This window comes from Cyprinus carpio, chromosome B6 (assembly GCF_018340385.1).
Source record: "Cyprinus carpio isolate SPL01 chromosome B6, ASM1834038v1, whole genome shotgun sequence".
Classification (NCBI taxonomy): Eukaryota; Metazoa; Chordata; class Actinopteri; order Cypriniformes; family Cyprinidae; genus Cyprinus; species Cyprinus carpio.
The window spans coordinates 14,605,123-14,621,916 of NC_056602.1; positions in this window are offsets into that span (position 1 = coordinate 14,605,123).

Below are 16,794 nucleotides of genomic sequence, written 5' to 3' on the forward strand. Positions count from 1 at the left end.
ACACTAAAGTTCTTAATTATTACAAAACTATGACTCCTAAAACAATACATTCACTTTAAAACACCATATAATTTAATTTTGTGTAATCAACTTAATAAGCCAAAACTGCCTCTGGTGAAGTGTGTACTAGAACAGATATTGTGATTTGTAGAAATCATAATTAAATAGAACATGTGCAGCATACAGGTTGTTTGTGTCCAGGATGGAGTATACATGATATGTATTGTCTCTTGGCCAATTCTGTGGGATGACCTGCATTGTCATTCCCATCCATTACTGGTGAGATAAACTGGTCATGTGGCTCAAGTGCTTTTCAATTTCCATGGAGTGCAGACTCTCCTCTTGGAAATGTAACAAAATGCTCTCACCATTAAACTGCAGGTCAAATATGTAATCAGCTTGGATCTTGGATGGGCTCAGACATCATAACTAGCTGTTAACCCACAGATGACAATCTCTTGTGCGACAAGCAGTGAACCTCTTGTTTTTCTTCCTCTCTTCCTCTCTTTATTTTCTTATCTTTCACGTCTCCCCAACTCAGTCAAATTAAAAACTTACACAGTTATTATAAGAAAAATTCTGATTATATGAATAGTCCACTAACTTAACTCAAAAAGAAAATCTGTCATCATTTGGTCCACCACATTCCATCTCAAACCCACATGAAGTTTTTATACACATAGTTTTTTTATAGAACACATAAGAAGAATTCTTGATAAACATACTGGCCACTCTTTTCCAGGCAATTACCATAAATTCCACTAGAGCAAAAAAGATCTTTGTAAGAAACAATTTGTATATATTTTTTTATTTGCATATACAGAACCGATAAGTGAAAAGTGTGTGTGTGTGTGTGTGTGTGTGTGTGTGTGTGTGTGTGTGTGTGTGTTGTGTGTGTGTGTGCGCATGTGTTTTTTTGTGACATATCAGAACACAAATTTTGTATAATGACAAGGGTATAACATAGGTATTACAAGGAGAAGGTGACTTTTCAGGACATTATTTAATGTCCCCACTTTTCAAAACGCATAGAAATCACACAGAATGGAGTGTATTGAAAATCTGAAGTGTGTGTGTGTGTGTGTGTGTGTGTGTGTGTGTGTGTGTGTGTGTGTGTGTGTGTATGATTGGTTCTCACCCCTCAATAGATAGAAAAAAAAAAAAAAAAAAAAATAGATACTGTAGATAGATAGATAGATAGATAGATAGAGAGATAGATAGATAGATAGATAGATAGATAGAATAGATAGATAGATAGATAGATACTACAATTCGTTCTGGTTCTCAAATCTGATTGGTTGAGAACCATGAAATATTGTAATGGTATTGCCACAGAAAATGATATCTTTCACCGTTTCACCGTGTATCATTCCGCTTCAAGTATTTCTCACAGCTTGTCATGGTGGACACCCAAATCCAGTAAAATGTAAAAATAATACTGTTTTTGTGTCAGAATATAGTTTTAAGAATTTTTTTAGGTGAGAATGTACTTGTTTATACTTCAAATATACACGGTTTGGTACTAAAGATAACGTTTATTTGAAAATTTGCTTCAACGTTTTTGGAGATGTGAGCTCCAGGGCATCAGCGCCCGTTCACCGCTCATGAACCCGATGAGAGCAGCCTCAGCTCGGCCAGATCTTCAGGATTTTTTTCCTGCTGGCTCTGATTTCTCTATAGTAGTTAAATATGAGATATAATTCATTTTGGGTAAATCTGACGGGCAGTCTTTGGTCTCATTAATCTATTATTTGTTCCAGAGCAAACAGTTTTGGCTGAAGGCAAAATCTCATCACGTTATATTTTATGTAAACCTATATATATATATATATATATATATATATATATATATATATATATATATATATATATATATATATATGAATATATATATATATATATAATATATAGTTATATATATATATATATATATAATATATGAGATATAGGAAGTATATATGAGGTTTCAAACTAAATGAACTAAATTAATATTAAAAGAAATATCCAGCCATTTTTTATAGAGTAATTTTATTTTATTAGCTATTTTTTTTTTTTTACACTATCCTGTTTCACATTGAGGAAGTAAAATAGCTAACTTTTAGGATTCAGATGAGTCACATCTATTTAATGTCTGATAATAAAACATGGCATCAAAAAACAGAATCATCAATAATGACTGAAGCCCGATTTGTTATTTAAAAGAATATCAATGATATGAAAAAACCTAAACTACTCAAAGTAACTTAGCTCTTAGCAGTGGGCAAACTTTGGTCTTTTAAGACTAATTAGCTGGGTTTATCTTGATGAACAGATAGGGCCACCTCGGCACAGCCTGTGAGGTCCAGGTGGACAAACACACTGTGTTTAAACCACAGGTGACATAGCAGGTCGCTTTGAAGCTCCAGTGCAGATTTGGCAGCGGGGTCCTCGGTGCCCACTGTCCAGCAGTGGGGGAGTTTTGATCTGCACTGTGCTCCAGCTACCCTGATGAGGCGGATTAAACAAAAGCCAGATAGCATTTGCATTTGATGTGTAAAACCCTGTGGCTATCTCAGTCAAATGACCTGCCGCTTGGCTTGACAGCAAAACCTCCTCACAGCACTAAAATAAAGTGAGTGATTTTCTAAAGAGCATCCATCATTCTGTTTGACGTGTTTGAAGATCCTCTCAGACAAGCTCCCCAGATCTCAGAAAAACAAAGTAGGAAGGATGAAAGATCTGCTAAGGTATCCGTAAAACCCACACAATGGTTTATGTTTAAAAAAAGAAAGTCTGTTTATGCCCTCTGTTTACAATTCATTTTACACCAAAAAGGTTTGGATAATTAAGTTTCAGGGGATGATGAATGATAGGGTCTTATTGACACATGACAAATGAACATATCTATTCAATACAGTCCGTATGGAGAAGAACCAGGTCTAGTTCTCATTTTTAATTTTGATGAATATTTCTCAGGGCAGATTTATTTTTGAAAGTAATATATAATAATAATAATTATTATAATATATATTATATATAAAACATAACTTGCCTCAGTCAAAAATACAATACATGCAAGCTATTACCAAAATATGGTGATATTAGAAATATGTTTTAAAACTTTAGAAGATTATATGTGTGTGTGTGTGTCTGTGTGTGTGTGTGTGTGTGTGTGTGTGTGTGTGTGTGTGTGTGTGTGATTTTCTCTAATATAAGTTTTCTCTCTATAAATTAGAAAAGAAAAGAAAAAAAAAGCTCCAGCACTACAAAAGTCGAGGAGAATCACTAGCTATAAACTGGGCTTGCCATCCAAAACTATTTACTGTAATAAGTTAAAATGTGTATCAGTAATCTCTGTTAATGTGTGCATGTATGAGTGGCCCACAAAATCATCATTATTGACCTTTTACTGTGTCCACGTGCATGGCATATTGTTTGCAGGATATATACAAATGAAAGACACCGTGATATTTCCAGCAGTCTGTTTTCTCGGCCCTCTGTCCCCGTAATGAGTAAATTAAACAAATTTATCCCAGTGTCTGTCTTGTGAGTCACTAGAGGCATCATGAGGGTTGGTTGCCTGGCCATGCTTATTACTACAATGATAGCATGTCTGCACGGCCCTCCGTGTAAAGGAAGATACAGATTTTATCTGACCTATGACACTATTGAAATATGCGGGTCGATTAGCTTATTGGAATTGACTTGCTGTAATTTGAAAGCGAGAATGGCTGAGGCACGAGGAGGTTAGATTAGGTTGTGGGAATGATCCAGAACCCTGGTGTTTCTAGCTTTTATCACTTTAAAATAGTAAAAAAAGAATAAACCATTACGTTTATGACATATATATATATATATATATAAATATATATATATATATAGTATATAATAATAGACTCCATATAATATAGCACACAATACATTTTTTTTAATTGTTTTGAAATAAGTCCGCTGAGGTTCAACAGTGCTGCATTTCTTTGATTAAAAATACAATTAAAACGTAATACTGTAAACAAAAAATTACAATTTTGAATAACTGCTTCCTATTTTAGTTAGTTTAGTATTACCAAAGTACATTATATTATCAAAAAAGTATTTTCACTAAAGGAGTAACCCAAATAGCCAAGAGGGTCAGATTTTAGGGTCCGACCACCTCCAACATCCTAATTTATTTACCTGGACCACTCATTGCTCACCCGCGGGCGTATGAACTCAAAGAACAATAGTTTTTATTGTGATGTAAATAGATGCACACCATTGTGATTTAAAACAGTTCTAAAATGATGCGCGGCTTGCAAGATACCATCATGAGATCCACAGTAACAGGGGCTGATGGTCTGTAGAGGTCATTTAAAGCATATGCCGGAGAGCCTGATGTTGCAGAAAGTCCTTGCGCTGCCTGTCCCCTTGGTTTTGTCCTCTCCGAGTTTGGATAAAAACATATGAAGCTCAGGGAGGGCAAGCGTGTCTTGAAAATCATTGCAGACGCAAAAATCCTCCTCAGCTCAGCGTATTTTTTATATATTTGTTATCTAATATAAAAAAAAAAACTTGATGGATTACATCAAATACACGTTTTGCACTGCATATTTGTACGTTACATATTACCACGTCACCTCTTGGTTGTTGTGGGTTTAGGCTTGGCTGCATGAGCCGGAGAAGAGACTTTGTCTTTCACCTGTAATCTGATGCAGAGAGAATGCAGTTTGGCTGCAGCCCCTTCTGGTGATTTAGTGATTGAGGACACGTTAATAAAAGTATCAAAACAATCAGCTGCTCTGCTGGGGGAAGATACGGCGGTGTTACGTACATCATGCAGGACAGGCCTGGATGGGGAATCGCTATATGCTGGTAATGTCGATGCTCTACAGATCACAACACCTTTAATCCCATTTTAAAAAACCCTGTGTGTGTTTTTCTTTGGTTTACCCCTCCATGGAAAGGTGACGTCTTGTCTTTAACCTCATAACTGAAGCAGGCTAACACCCAGGGCTGGGCCATAATTAATGAGTCACATTATAACATAATATTCATATACAATAGCAACTCACAGCGAGCACTGCAACAGGAGCAAAACGAGGGGCAAATTATTTCACTATTTACTCAAACATTATGACGTTGCTCATATAAGGTGAGCTCATTACACCTCTTGCTACTTGATGCTCATTTAAAACAAACTACAATAACATGACAATCAGAACAGTAAAGGATTATTTCACCCAAAGAAACTTCTGACAGTACAAAAATTAATTTACTTTGATTTGGGTTTATTTTCTCACACAAAGCTATTATATATCTTCAGTAAACCGCACACAATATTTATTTTAATAATCATTTTATAGTTATTATGCATACATTTTGACATTGATAATTGTTTTCAGGTCACCATTCATTGTCACTTGAATGGAAAAACAACTGCCAAGACATGCTATAAAACTGACATGACTTAAAAGCAATTTTCTCAAATTCATTCCTAAATATGTAAAGCACACACACAGACAAGAAACATGAAATATGTGAAATTACATTTGGGTCTTTTCCCTCACACAAAGATAGCATTACAGTATATAGCTTTAGTTGACGTGTACACAAGTGTTTTAATTATATTTGTTATGTTATTTCAGAATACTTGTACACAAGATTTTTTAATTATAGGTTTTTATTTTATTTAATTATATTTTTGTGTTAATTATGATTTCCATGGAGATTTTGCATATTGGAGATGTGATAATTTTGCATAATTCATGTGCAGTCACCATTCATTGTCGCTTATTGGAAAAGAATGACCGAAAAATACATAAAAATAAAATAAATAAAATAAAATAAAATAAATAAAAATAAATCAATAAAATTAGTGTGTGTGTGTGTGTGTGTGTGTGTCTCCAACAAGGATAGTAAAACCTGAAATTGCTAAAAGAAATCATACTATATATATATATATATTATAGATATATATATTATATTTATATATATATCTATATTATAGTATATAATCGTATATATATATATATATATATATAGTGTTTCTAAACACAGTAAAATGTTTTTCTGTGACGGGTTACGTTTTAGGCATAGGGGATTAGAAGTATATTTTCTGTCAATTTAAAAATCATTGCGCGTATATTGACAATATTATATATTTTATAACATTTTTTCTTGTCGAACAACATAAAACTATCATTGTAAAAATCATTCACGACTTAAAACTGTTGATATTTCGTTGCTTGCGCTAGTTGTAATGGGTCCTCGTGACAAAAAGACCTGCTTCACGATTTACTGTGCGAGGTGTTTTGGTGGGTGCTGGGGGGTGTCTTATGTATCCTTTGTGTGGCATAAATTTTTATACTTGCAGGGTGGCCTTTTGTTTCATGAGTTAATTGTATTTGTAGTTTAATTTCCATGCTCCACAAATCCAGAGCGCTGGAATTTCGAAGCACCTTAAAATTATCCAGCGCTGTTTTAATTTGGATGTTTGTACCTTTAGCAGTCATGGTGCCTATTTTTTTAGAGCTTCGCTGTGTGGGCCATCCTGACAAAAACAAATGTGCCTTAGTGACTGCAAACGAAATGGTCATCCTCATTCCAGCATGGATCTCAACTGCCCTTTCAAACACATGGGCCCTCGTCACGTGTGTCCACAATGAGTGCCAATTCCACACACATGATGTGGTCGTCATACACCGCCGCACACGAAAAAAAAAAGGAACCTTCTGACGCCGACCATACGGGGCACCCATGCGTGCAGCAGGAAGAAGATCTGAAGATGCACCCACTGCCGCGCCTCCCCGCGCACTCGAGTGAGCTTCCTTTGTCCCGCCCCGCCGAGAGTGCGAGCGCCTGCTCTCCGCCTTCTCGCGTCTGCAAACGTCCGTCTGGCGTGATGGCTGCGTCGCGGCGCGCGAGCGTCTAGTGCTACGCCTTGGCGCGCCTTATCGCGCAGGCCCCCCTGGTCTCTCGCGCCGGACACTCGGCGCGTTCCCTCCGATGTCCTATCGTCGATACTACCCCGAATTACAAGGAGCGAACGAGAGGCGGGCGCGCGAGCGCAAGGACGAACAGACGAGCCGACAGATAGCGCGCAGGCGAAAGCATTTACCGCATGCTCGCGAGCGCCCAGCCGAACGCAGCGTCACAGCCTAGTGACGGCAGAGGCGTCTGATAGAGAGTTCAACCACAAACCCGCGGAGGTCCCGGGGGAGAGAAGGAGTGTTTCAAGGTGAATCGAAAGAAGTGCAGACCGCCTCCGTGGCGGCGGCTGGAGCGCTCGCGCAGGCCAGCTCACGCGGCTCCCCGCCCGCGCCCGTGTGCATCGTCACTTTCCCCCCTCACGCAATCTGATCCGGCCCAACTCTCACACCCTCTCATGCAGACCGCGGATCACTCAGACAGAACAGAGAAGAAAGTCACGAGAAGAAGTGTTACCTGAATAAAGAAAGAATCACAGTGTCCGTCGGTCACGCGCAGCGACGCGACCCGCGCGCAGGCCCGCCGGAGGACACCAAGAGACACGGCCAACAATGGCGCCCGCGAGACGGCAGTGCTCAAAAGAAATAGACGAAAATGAGAGTAAAAACCGTGACAGGGAAAGACACAAAAGAGTCTCCGTACAAAATGCCTCTCAAGCGAACGATGGGAGTTGTTTGTTGTGGGGGGGGGGGGGGGGGGCGTGGGGGGGGGGTGTGGGGGGGTTTGTTAATGTTTTTTTTGGTTTTTTTTTTTTTTGGTTTTTATGTTTTTTTTGTTTTTTATTTTTTTTACACAGCGGTGTGCTGAAGCAATTTTAATATGTTAAAGTAGCTCAAATTGCTGGGGATGAGTCTCCACACCCCTCACTATTCCTTCCATCAGATTTTATTCCCAAATCTCAAAGGGGGTTTTCTGTCAGTGCACATCACCCCAACACCGAAATCATCTCCAAGTAACACCGGTGTTATTGCGAGACAAATTCAACCCGAACATGAACGATTGCACGCCGACCACTGGCAAATTTAAGAGTTGTGTGAATGTCCAGCGAGATGTGTAGAGCTTTTGTCAGGAAGAAAAGAGGAAAAAATAGCTAGCAGCTCAATCCCCTTTAGGAATGCGTTACAAAGCAGTTAAACAATAATTCTAAAATTAATTAAAAAAAATGGAATCACAATCTATGCAAGCTTCAAATATAATCTTAGAGATGTGCCCCAGTGCGTTTTTCACCTCTTTTGTCAACTGAAGCAGAACGTTTGCTCAGTTCTTTTTCTTCTTTCAAAATTCCTTTCTCATTTAATCTCTTCAGTATTGGTCCAGCAATGGCTTTGGACTGTGTGTTTGTGGACATTCTGGACTGACAGAGACGCGGCTGGTCTCATAATGTCAGACCCCAGTGTAATTCATAGTGCTTAAGCGCAATTTAGACAGACTGTGGTGTGCGAGATCGAACGCTCAGGCAGTATCCAGAGTGAGACGCATTTAGACGAAAGATAACAACCCTACCATGAGCCTGAATAGTTGGACAGACCAGAGGAACAGCTTGTTTGGCCATGCTCGGGGTGTGAAACACGAGTTGTTTAATTATTGTATCTTTGGCAGGAGAGTAATTGTCGTGCTAAGGGGGCGAAGGTGCTATGAGAAAGTGTGTCTTTGGTGTGATTTTAAGTGGCCTCTGTGGTGGTAGAGGCACGCAATGCTGAGAGGTGAGGGAGGTCAAAGCAAATCTGCTCTCCCCTAAAACAGCTATTCGTCATGTAGAGATTGAGAAGAATAATATCCTTGACTTTGTTGGTAGTACTTGGACCAAAAATCTTCTTTCCTTCGCTATGGTGTGAGTTCTTACGTGTTGTCTTGCCGACGTCTGAGAGGTTTTTTTTGCTTTTTTCTCTGTGCCTTTGAATATGGCAGAGCACTTCACTGTCCTTGTGACATCTGTGGTGTAAGCAATAATGAACGGTACCTTTAAACATGTTTTCACTCATTGTGTTTTAAAGGGAATATTCCAGGTTTGAATACAAGTCAAGCTCAATCAACTGGACGTGTGGCATAATATTGATAACCAAAAAAAAAAAAAAAATAATAATAATAACCAATATCCTTTTCTCTGTCCACTCTCCTTTATCTTAAAAAAGCAAAGTCTAAGCTACAGCCGTGAAGCAATGATGGAAGTGGCCAGATGGCCATAAACATCGTCAACTGTATCAACTTGCCAAAGGTGTACACAATTGCATACAACATGATTTTTATGCACCAACCAATTGCTACTCTAGTCCGTGGCTTCTGTGTATTAAGGGGGAGCGTTCTATCCATAAGGGGGGGTACTTCTGGCGGTTAGCAAGTGCTATCCAAATGTACTTTCATTGTCGCTGATAACATGATGCCTATAAGCTATATATTAAACTCTAGATGGTGCAGTCCTATACGAGTTCTAGCTCAATCTGACCTAATGGACGTCATCACATGGCACAGCCTAATTGGTCCTCTCCTGTATCAGTAGCCACTGCCTGTCGTAGGTGAGCTTGCTGCTCAGCATTCAAAATATACCTAACCGAGGCGCTTACCGTAGCTGAGCAGTCGCAGCTTGCTTCAGAAAACCCTCCACCTTCCCCAGCTCCACCTGTATATATCTGCTACAAAGGTGATCATCATGTATGCGGATTAATGAGGATTAATGGTCATGTATGTTATATTGCAGCAGCAATATTTCTTACATACTCACACCTCATGCATCATGTTGTATTGATCGTTTTGGCAGTAGCAAGTCTCGGTACTTGCTCTCGCCGCAGCAAGCAGCGTAGCAGATCTATTCCGCCAAGACCAAATACATTAACATTGTCAATGTACGTTACCATGGCCAATCCCTTAAGAGTTTGACAGAAATATATTATCATATATGCAAGATTCACATTTCTGCATTTAAGCCACCAAAAAGTGTCCATATTTTAACTGCCTCACTGTATTTGTGTTTATTTTCTTTCATTTATTTTTTTAATAAGATGATGAAGGAATGATTGATATATATATATACATATATATATAATATATATATATATATATATATATTATATATCTACTATAATATCCTATATATATACCTCATATCAAAGTGTAATTGAAAACCCACCTCCGAGCACTCCAGTCGCCACCGTTGGAAAATCACCTTTTGGCTTTCAGGGGTGTAAACTACCACAATGTGTGCCACAATTCTCATTATCCCACCATCCACAAAACAGGGCACAGGCTGAACACTTTCTGAAAACTCCCTTACATGTTCATTCTCACAGGACCAACACTATAAATACTCTAACTGGCCGGTTCTGTCTGTGGCGCACAGCTATTTGGCGGGTGATAAGGCGCTAATGCTAGTGGGAGCTCTTAGCAGGAATACCACTTGCGAGGAACGCAACTCTCATTGTCGTTGGTCGCCAAAAGTTTGAAGGACCAATGTACCCCCCCTCCTCCCAAACCATAACCCCTCGTGAACCATCTCCAAGACTTAAAAGATTTCCCTATTAACACTGGCAACCAGTAACCTGTTTTTCTCTCCTCCTCAGCAAGTCCAGTCTGATGAATTAAGCTAGTGGAGTCGGTAGATTAAGATAAGAACTTATCTTCTGTTTTATATTGCTGTATATTTTCTTACACCACATTCTCACTCCATTTGTGCAGGTCACTCCTTTAGTAATTATAGGGTGCAAGGTTGGAATAGGAAGAGAGAAGGGTTTTTTTCTTAAACCCGTCATGTACTGACCTTTGCTGCTTGAGGGTGGGAAGGTTTCACTGAAAGACTAATGCTAATATTCCTTTAGCCTATGCCCTGAAGAGCTGCATCAGGAACCTCTCTCCTGTCAGGTATGTGCGATGATGGTTCTGGAGAATGATCGCTTTGTGCTATCCGATCTTATAAAGCAAAGGATGGATTCACGAGGCTAGCGAGCGAGAGCTGATGTAAGCTCTTCCATTTCCAAAGCATCACTTAGAAATATTCAACAAGGCTTCACCACAGGAGAGCCCCAAGCCATTTTTAATGCCCTTTTAAAGTTCAACGCAAGCACATGCTCTATTGAACTGTCTTAAAAGGAATCGCTGGAGAAATGCACTGCCGTGATCCATTCCACCTGATCTTAGTCATACTTAAAAGTGTTAGGGCAAAGAACATCACAAAGAAACAGCACGATCAACCCTCAGATCTAACATCAACACAGAAGACAGCCACACAAACAGTGCGTATGAATCAGGCTTTGGTAATTTGGACTCCATAATTTCACGAGTTGTTTCTTGCCCCCCCCCCCCCCATCGCCTCCCCCTTTAACTTGAGCCAAGCCAAATATTTGATTGAACGAGCCGGACTGTGATGCCTCCTAATCTATTTTTCTTCTCTAACATTGCATTAATGTGCAGTAGCCTCTGTTCACTAAATCCCAGCAGGAATTCTGCGTACACTGGCATTGGTTCTGATTAATCCTTTGTGCCTTGGTGGAGAGCCTAAACATACCCTGAGTGATGACCAAAGATCACTGGAAATGTCACACTGTAAACAGAAAACATAATCAAAAAGCCCTTTTGCTTTTTCAAGGCCTTTGTCTGGAAGTCTGAAAAAACACCTTGTTGACATTCAGACCCCATTTGGCCCGTGATAATTATGGTGGATACTCTTGTTTTCTCAAGTAAAGTGAAGCTCTTGTTTACCGAGTTCTGAGACCAGCAAACCATCCCTCTCTGGTTTTAGTGTGCGAGTCTCTTAAATAATGAAAACTGAACAGAGAGGGCATCTAGACGATATTTTCCATTTTATGGTTTTTTAAGCAGGGGAAACTACATGAGAGTGAGCAGAGGAGATGTGAGAGGGACTGCCTCCCTGGGACCCTAAATGGCTTTTGGGCATGCGATATGTCTTTGATGTGGGGCCTAACAAGCATCAAAACTCGCTTCCAATGGCACTTCACATGCAGCCTGATTGATGAAAAGAGTATTCTATTTGTGTGAGGCACATAGCAAGTTGCGCCATCTGTACCTTTAATTTGAAATTCACTAATGTCTCGAACTAGATAACATTAAGGGTGATCTTATTAGCTTGTTGTTAGTCTCATCCAATTTTTTTGCTCTCAAAGCATGTTCTTGGCTTCACAGTGCTCAGCGTGAACACAAGTTCTCAGATTGGTCGCTACGCTTGTCAACACGCAGCATAATCAGTAAAGTTTGAAATTATTTGCACAGCGGATCAAATTTGGCCACCAGAATTGCATTAAAAATTCAAAATCACAAAATCAAACAGTGTCGCTCTTCAAAAATGTTTGATGTTTGTGTTTGACTGAGCAGGTGGTGGAAGATCCTGTAAACACAATTATTTCAATTTTTAAAGCCTAAATGTCTTAGGGTCAATGAAGACTCGTCCACGATAAAGAAAAGGAAAAAATGTAACTAGTTAAAACACATGTCATGTACTCTTCATAATCATGGTGGTTTCGTACAGTTTTGAAAACTTTGACACTAAAATGTTCCGATGTAATGCATCTAAAAATGTGATGTGGTGCATTTCCCACACCTTGAATATACATGTGTTTACACTTCTTAATTGTATAAAAAAAGGATTTGAGTTCTTTATACAGTTATTAATTCATAAATATCAATGTTTTTGGAGGAGTCACACCTCATAAAAAGGTCAAATTATTTGATATTTTTAAGAGACTTATTGACACAAATCATGAGGATCTACAGAGTTAATGTTGGTTGCAATGTTAATAAACCATTACACGGTTTACAGTTTAATTCATATTAATATGTTCAAATGTTTTCCTGCTCTCATCACAGATATAAATTTCACATTTTGTCAAATATACAAATAAAAAATATAAACAAAAAATAATCAAATAAATTAATAGATAGGACAAGAAAATCTGCACCACGTCATTAACCTCTTAAAGGCCCAGAGCAAGAGATGGGGAAAGCAATGTCCCTTTCTGTAAGATTTTTTTTTTTTTTTAAACAAAAATACCAAAACATGTTTTTTTCTAAGTCATATAGTTTGCTGTGGTCAGAAGGACTACAAAACAAGGTCTCCCAGTAGGCTGTCCCTAGATACATTTCAAAGGATGGATAAGCAGGTCTCCATTATTTCGTGGCTGATTGCTTTGACAAAGCACATTAAGGGGGGTCACGCTCTTTGTGTTGGGTCACTGCAATTGTGTGTCTGCCACAGTGATGGATAAACACCTAGATGAGCTGGCTCACAATTGGCCAACAATGCAGACAATATTAGACATAAGCTTAGGTGAAAAACACAAAGGCCTTCTATAAATCATACACAATCTGTAGTAAATATTGTCTTGTCATCTAGCTATTTGCTTAGCAGCTGGGTGTGTGCATTGTGTCGCTAAATTGATTCACGGTTTCAACTGATGGCAAATGTAATAAAAACAACACTCAAAAAAGGGGTGATAAATTCAAAGAAATCCTTGAGAGACATCCACTTTGTCCTCTCGGAGCCTCAGCGCAGAGATAAGCAATTCCAGATACAGTGACGGCTTTCCGGAATGAGTCTAAATTGTAATTTGAATCTGGAGATTGTATCTATGCAAATCTGTGGTCTGAAGCTGTGAAAGAGGCAAGAAACAGAGCAGCTGATGCCTTGCCTGGAAATGGCGCCATCAATAGTTTATTCATGCCCCGCGCTTGTAAAAGTCCACCCCTTCGCAAACACAGGAGCATTTGCATTTGATGATGCCCTTCCAAAGGAGACGTCTCGAGCTTGATGGCTTCTTCAAATGTGTTGTTTTTTTTTTTTTTTTTTTTTTTTTTTTTTAGATAGGAAGAGCCCAGAGAACAATGCATTGTGTTTAATTGGCTCCTTTAATTGGAGAGCTAATGAAGTTTGTTTTACAGATATGCCAGAGTATATAAATTGAGCACACGGAAACGACAGACAGATAAAGGAGATTTTATGAAACACCTTTTTATTGCCTTGTCGTGTGTGTTTTTTTAGCATTCCGACGGGCCTCTCGTATACACAGACGTGACACAGTAGCAAACTTGTTGGTACATCTGGTGCACATTCATGACGTGAGAGGAAAGAGAAAAGCTTTTTTTAAAAAAGCTATTTTAACGAACTGCTACCACCGCTCTGGCACAACACGAGGATGCCCTTGGCATAAATAGATCTACATGTTCATTTGGTATATTAAGAGAGGCACACAGTTAAAGAGTGTTCATTACAATTGTAAATTTCCGCCCTGGGGCCCGTAGCCCAGTACTTGATTACATGGGTCTGCGCTCATGGACACAGCCTGAGTCGGATTGAAAGTCCAGTGCACCTAATTAATTTCATTAGAAAGTGAAGTCATCTTCTAGCAGGAATTAATATATTGGAGCGTCATGTTGCTAATTCATTTCCAGATTTAATTAGCTCAGAGAAGAAATGTTGCTTGGGCAAGAGGACTTTTTAATTATCAGCTTGGATAAATTTGAAAATGTTGATGCCTAAGTGATGAGTTAATTAAAACCTGCATTATTTTAACTTTAATTAGCTCCCATCTTTGTTTTGCTCCACCATATGGCCATGTCCTGTAGTCAAATTTAGTTAATTAAGCTAATTAAGCTAATCATTTTAATTACTCAAGACAATGTGATTGGATAGAGGATGACTACAAGTTTATGGCCTAGTACTTGTTATTCATTAAGTTGAAGGGACAGAGTTATTTCTGATTGCAGTTGGCAAAGCATTGCCGGGGCGGTGACAAGCACTGGAGATATTAAAAGGAGCTGAAGTATAATTGCATTCCTTGATAAAAAAAACATGTCCACAAGCACAACTCTTTTAAAGAGAGAAAATAAATTTAGAGCTACATCTATTAGCATTCAGTGTGGCCCTCTCGCCGATATCTGATTAAATGCTGGCAGAATCGCTCAAGTGAGGGGAGTCCCCTTGCTCTCCCCCGACCCCCTCCGCTGACCACACTCTCAAACCTGCGATCGGGTCGCTCGGGTAATGACACACACGCAGTTTGGAGATTAAACTTTATTAAATTCAGTCATGTATTTTGTCTGGGCAGCGCTCTCCGAAAGGTATGTTTAACGCTCCTCTGTGCTTTCCTCTCTCTTGGTCATGCAGTATCACTTATATGGTCACGTAGGCATCTTAGCAGAAGAGAAGTACTCTCTGATCTCTAGTACGTGTTCTATTGTAGTAGACTGGCATTTTTCAATCAATTTGTGTAATACGTAAACAGAGGAAAAGTTTCAAGACTCGATCGCCCTGTGATGTGTTTTGAATTCTTTGGCATTTTTGGTGTCAGAGAACCAAGAGCCAGCAAATTTCCTCAACAGAAATCTGCCACAAACAGACGTCTGGAGTCCCTCAGGGGGTTCCGAAATGTCCCAACCCTCACTCCCACCCCCCCCGTCATGGACCCGTATCTGACTGGCTAATTGAGGATCTTGCAGGCCTGTTTGCTTCTGGGAAGAGCCATTTGTCCCCTCTGGGCCAACAACTGCATGTTGAGCTACACAGCATGTCCCGCTTGGTAACCCGCCCAACAGATGCAGAGGCCAAGTGCGGTAATGAAATAATACAGCCAGACATAATGTCCATGGTTTCCATTATTGTTTAAAGATTTCAGTTGCCCAATAGCACCACTTAGGTAATTTGGTTTCGGTGTATAATCCTGTTTGTCTGCTATTGAATTAAACCAACTGGTCATTTGGGTTTGGGGGACTATCAAATAATCCTGTTGCCACGAGGCAGCGGGCAGTATGTGTTGTGTATCCTTTTAGATTACGGGGGAAGCACTTTATAATTGTCATCTCAAAAAAATGGTGACCTCACTGGGTCGGCCACCATCAGATGATCCCAACTAATGGCTAAAGAGTAGTTAATTACTGTCACTAATGTAGTCAAAGTCTCAAAGTCTCACTGGTATACATAACCAGTGATTTTTTTTCTCTACTGTAATACTAGAAAAATCTAAATCAGAATCAGGCACATTTTTCTGATTTAATCACAAGTTTTTGGACTATTATACCTGTATGAGATGTTTGGTAATCATTGTAATTGCCTCTCATCTATGTAAGTGTTGGTCGTGTAGTTTGTTGTGAGTTGGGCAGGACGAGATTGAGTTGTGCTCTGGCATGAAGCCAGGAGGAAGAAGAAGGCCCAGCAGCGCTGCTGCCTCTCTCTCAGAACTCCTTTGTGATGGACGTATTAGGCAGTTAATGCTGAATTAGCACCTGGGGGACTATGTACTGTATGTGTGCACACCATGGTATGCAATACGGTATGCTTGAGTGCTTATCCTAGATTTTGTCAAAGTCACATTTTTAGCGTTCGCACGATCAGGTGCAACTGGAACACTGCATTATTTAAATAGTATTATTTTACATATAAATATCTATGTAGGGTGTTTCTGTAATATAGCACATAGGTGTTTCTTCAACTCCAGGCACTTTATGTCCCTGGGGTTAATTTTAAATAAAACGACCAGATTTCTTTTTTTTTTCTTTTTTCTTTCTTTCGTTTTTTAACATGAAGGTCACATTTACACTGTTTTGAAAATTTTTGTTTCTCTGTTTAGGTTTTCATGCATGCCTTTAGTGTATAGATTTTACTGGTTTGCCCTTTTTGCAGCTAAATGTCAACAACATCAAACCCTTAAAATTCCTTATATTACATTTTAAAAGCTATTATAATCTGAACTGATAAGAGTAAAATAATTGTTCTCCACTTATTGTGATTATACACAAATCACATAACTGCTAGTGTGTCCGATTTTATAGGATACATAAAATGTTAGGCTTTTAAACTGGCCTTCATTTTGCCTTATCCTTAAATGGGATAGTTTCACCACCAAAAATAAA